The sequence below is a fragment of the Grammomys surdaster genome, unplaced genomic scaffold (assembly GCF_004785775.1).
Source record: "Grammomys surdaster isolate TR1022 unplaced genomic scaffold, NIH_TR_1.0 271, whole genome shotgun sequence".
In the NCBI taxonomy this organism is placed as follows: Eukaryota; Metazoa; Chordata; class Mammalia; order Rodentia; family Muridae; genus Grammomys; species Grammomys surdaster.
This window is the reverse complement of record NW_021604712.1, coordinates 3,236,381-3,241,438: the sequence shown is the minus strand read 5'-3', so window position 1 is coordinate 3,241,438 and position 5,058 is coordinate 3,236,381.

Genomic DNA, 5,058 nt, shown 5'->3' with positions numbered 1-5,058 from the left:
GGGGCCTGACGGATCTGCTCACATTACCTAAACCTGGAATCAAAGGCAGAGGATGTGTGTATCAGCTGGTGTTTATCTTCCTCTTTTTATTTCACATAGCAGTTCTGCCTATAAGATGGGTAAGTCAATGTCCAGGGAAATTCTCCACAGCCTGTCTCAGTTACAACCCACATGCCTACTGTCTCCAGAACATTTCCTCAGAATCACATCCAGAAGCAGGCTTTATTCACTTTTGCATAAATAAGAAAGGGAAAGGGGTTTTCAGGGAGAGAGGTAAACACAGCAGGAGGAGGAAGAAAGTATGTCTGAAACAATAAGTATGTCTGAAAGTCATAAGGAATTACACTTTGAACAGTTTTTCAAAGAAAAACTATAATACATATAATCTGTGTATAAATTATATAGTTTTAATGAACTTTTCTCATCAAGGATGACAATGCTTCCTTTAATAGTGAAAGATCACCTAACAAAATGCCCAATATTAGACACAAGAAGCCCTCTTTTGAGTTGTTACACAGGGCTAACCATAGACTCCCAAACATACAACCTATTTCTATGGTTTTTGGTTGCCCACAAGAGGTGGAAGTTGAGTTTCTATTGCTGAAGATACACATGTACTGCAAACCATAGAGGCCCCAAAGGTGGAACTACCCTGAAGAACTCCTCTTTGGGCACCAGCTTTCATAGTAATAGAAGGTCTTAGTAAGCTCTGATACCTAAAAATCACACAAACAACCAGCATAAAACACTACCTGTGTGGTTGCAGTGGTGGCACATATACCTTGGTAGTTACTAACAGCTCTCTAATTAGACTTAAGATGATGTACAGCAAGAGGCGAGACCAAGGCTGGAACAGGAAACCTAGCTAACTACTCAGTGCTGGTCACGTCACGGTTATTGTGAGGAGAACCTACAACCATTATTTTACTAAACCAGCATAATCCCTATCAGCAAGCTATAAATACTTTTCTTTGTAACAGTTCACTGCACAAAATGACAAACAATCAAAATTCAGAGTCGTGGTGCCCAGTCCCAATGGATCCACCTATAAAACACCCCCATACCAAAGGCAGAAGAGAGAGGGCAGAACTCTTCTAAAAGTCAGAAGATTGGGAGAGTTGTCTTAGAGATTGTTTCTTCTAGTAATGTCTGAGGCTACACCCCAAAATACTCACCAACATGGATGCCTAAACATGAGGTGAACAAGGTACAACTAATAGACATTTCAACATGTATGAGAAAAAGTCCACAAGGACTTAAATCCACCCAAAGAATTCCAAGTGACTAAGCAATGTAATGGTGGGATAAATAGTCTTCCCCAGGGAAGAGCACAGCAATTTGTTATTCAATATCAAATGATCAGCCCTGAAAATATACATAGGAGTAACACTGTACAGACCAAACAGCATATGTATATGTATATGTATATGCATATGTATATGTATATGCATATGTATATGTATATGTTTATCACTATTAATGAAAAAAGAGGTCATTCACTTGACAAACAGCAAGGAGAGGTATATGGGAGGGTTTAGGGGGAAGAAAGATAAAAAGGTAAGGGGAAAAGTAATTATATCGTAATCTCAAAAATAAAAACTAAACAAAAAAAGTTGACATCACATAGGTACTCAATTACTTCTCTATCTGGAAACACCTAACTAAAGGGAAAAGTGTACATTCTATAAAGGGAATATTTTTTTAAAAAGCATATTTGATTAATTTGAATTTCTTGTTCAGCTGCTTTAAAAATTAAGAACAGTGAAGAGATGCCTAGTCAATCAAGAACAAAACATACTTGAGATGATTTGGAGAGAGAAGAGTTCCTCGGCCAATTTCTACTAAATGTGACCTACTGCAGCACACACACACACACACACACACACACACACAAGTTGTTACCTGTCTCCTTATTCCTGATGGATTTTCAGTGAAAATAACCCCTTTTTACTGAATTTTCAAGATGTGGCTCTACGTCAGTACCCCTCATTGAAAACTTACATATCAAGCTGCATATGCTTCACATATAAACATGTATTGCTGAAACATGCTCTGGACACCACATAAGAAGGGAATGCAGGCTGCACGCTCATGCAGATCTAGGCCAGGCCGCTGGGAAGTCTGTATCACCTTCAATACCTCACTCGTTGTTTTCCAACCATCTTTCTCCTCCAATAACAACAACCTAATGTTCCTTTGGAGAGCTCCTCAGAACTCAAGCCCATACTATTTCACCTGTGCAGGCTGTTTTGTAGATAACGGTAATTCTCTGAGAATTTGAATTCAGGTCTGAGGACCATTTGAAATGCTGATGGAGAAGTTGTCTACTGATGGTTCTTATTCCCTGCAACTGTGAAGTCTCTGTTGTTAGCAAGGTGTGCTAAGCAAGGGGCTTGTGTCCTCTGGGCAGGAAGTTCTATGAAATGATGACAGTGTAAGGTGAGAGAGAACAGAGGCCAAGATTCTCAGCACTGTACGCAGTACAAGTAGAAGACAAAGGGAGGAAAATTAAACACCAAAAGTCCAGTGATGGATGAGCGGTGTGGAAAAGCAAACAAGAAATTAAATTGCCAAGGTAAAGCAGCTGTAGACTATCATTGGGAGCAGAGCCTTGGAGAGAGGGAAGATAACAAGATAGACAAAAAAGCCAAAAGGAATGGCCTGCTTATGTCACTAGTGAAGAAATTGGGCCCAATAAAATCAAAGGTCATACTGTGCGGGGCTGTAAGATGTCTGAAAAGACAGTGGATTGTCCTTTGGGATCACACCTCCTTCAGGCTTTGGCCACGAATGCCACTTTGTGAACTGCTGTAATCCTGTGCTTAGTGGATTGATGTATAGGCTACCAGAATACCTTTATCTGAATGTGTCATTCTCTAAGGCTCTGGACACTCACCAGCTCATCTCTACAATAGCAACTCAGGTAGAGGCCAAAGCTCATTAGTGCAAAGCAGGGTAAATATTACAAGGAAATATTTGTAGGAATCAACGTTTTGTTTCAGCACACAGTACTTAGCGTGAGCCCCAAGATAAAAGTTGCAATTGTCTCTGCGGTTTAAAGGATAGTGTCTCTGCTTGGTCTCTCTTCCTGTTTCTCACATTGCTGTCTCTTTTTATGGTTCCCCACACAAAGGCCTCGATGCCCCGCCTCTCGACCACCTCACACATTCTGTCACATTCAGAGACAGGAGAAAGAAAGCTAAATATAAATTATGAGATTCTGTCTCCTCCAACACCCAAAATAAACACTCTCTCCTTCCTCCATAACTCTCTCACTCCTCAACTAGCAAGAATCTCCTCTTCCCATGTAAGAGCCCCCACGGCAGTTATATATGCTTCAACCAAGAGCAGCCCCTTCCATTGTTGTGGAAGGACTGTGTTGATGTCTCTTGGAATTTTATTTGTTCTAAGATCTATTTCTACACTAACCATTCATTTCTAGACAGCCTACATAAAATATGGTTTTTCAAAACTTCATGTATATACGTTGGAAACATGAAGGTTCTTACACACAGGTCACCAGGGAAACTAGGAATATTAAGTAAGCATGCAGGACAGTCCTCTCACAGAAAAGGATATAAACCCTGTGTTTTGTTTTGTTTTGTTTTGTTTTGTTTTGTTTTGTTTTGTTTTGTTTTGTTTCCCATGCAGAAAGCTGGGAATTGGAGGTGATTTATAGCTGGATGGTCTGCATTATCTGTTGGGCCAGGCCATATCAAGCTCCCACAGGTGGACGTGAGGTGACCAGTAGTCTAAATGTCTTTTAAATTATCTGTGTCATTTCACAATGAGCTCCCTCAAACAGGGCCTGAGATGGCTAATACCCCAAATGACCTCTATGCTATCTGTGTGGCCAAGATCCACACCAGACCCTTCCTTAGGTAGCCTCTCTAACTCATCTTCTTGGAAGACCTGACATGTACTTTGAGTTGAATTTCAATGTAATTATGCCTTCTTGTACACCAGGCATTGTATTACACCAGGGAAATATTTCTTCCAAATTGTACTGTGTTTAAAGATGCTGGCAATGAACTGCCTAGCATGAGACTCTCAGAGTTAGATCCAACTGACCTAGGTCAACTGAACCAAGTTTTCATTATCACATCTTTGCAGAGTGTTTCTATCCCTGCCATGATACCTGCAGGGACACATACACATGATGTAACTGTTATCTACATAGCAATGGGACAACTCCCAAACTCAGTAATTTAAAATAACAAATACATAATATCTCAGAATTTCTATGGGGGAAGATTCTGGGATGTTCTCATGAGTGTCTCTGACTCAGAATATCCCCTGTGGTTTCAGGCAAGCTGTCCCAATTGCTATATCATTACTGTCCACCTAGAGCCCAAGTATATGTTTAAAGACCCCAAACTCATACACCTGGTTGCACAACATGATCCCTAGCTACCAAGACCTTCCCACAGGGAATCCCATGTTCTATGTACAACACGGAGAGGGAGAGTCATAACCTTATAATACAATCTTAGAAATCAGTTTTGTCTGTCGTAGTCTAATCATTACATTCAAATCAATGGTTAGTCTAATGCTCAAGGGGTAGGGGTGACCTTGAGCACCAGCTTGACATCAAACTTGAGATGGCTATACCATTAGAAGGAGAGATACACAATGAATGTCTACGAAGTCCAGCTCTACTTAAGGTTTGTTAAAGGTCTTGACTCTGAGTTTATCATCATCAGCAAATCCAGGTTGACTGAGAAGTGTTGAAAGCATTATTTCTCCTGATACTTCTACACCTAGTCCTTTGTTTCTGTTCAGATAGCAGTTATAGATGCTAGTGGGATGCTGGCCATTGCATACTGACTGATCACCCGGGAACTGCTCTTTTTCTTTTCTTCTCAAATTCCTGTTTCATTTTGAATAGTTCCATTCTTGTGAAATCAGGAAAATATGTTCTGAAACATCTTCCCTGTTATTACTGTCACACTATGTAATTTGAATCTCAGACAGTGTGCGAAGTTGGACTGGGTCTCTTCATTACTATTATTTTTCTCTTTGTTCTAATAATTTTCTCTACTTTGGTGAAAGACCATG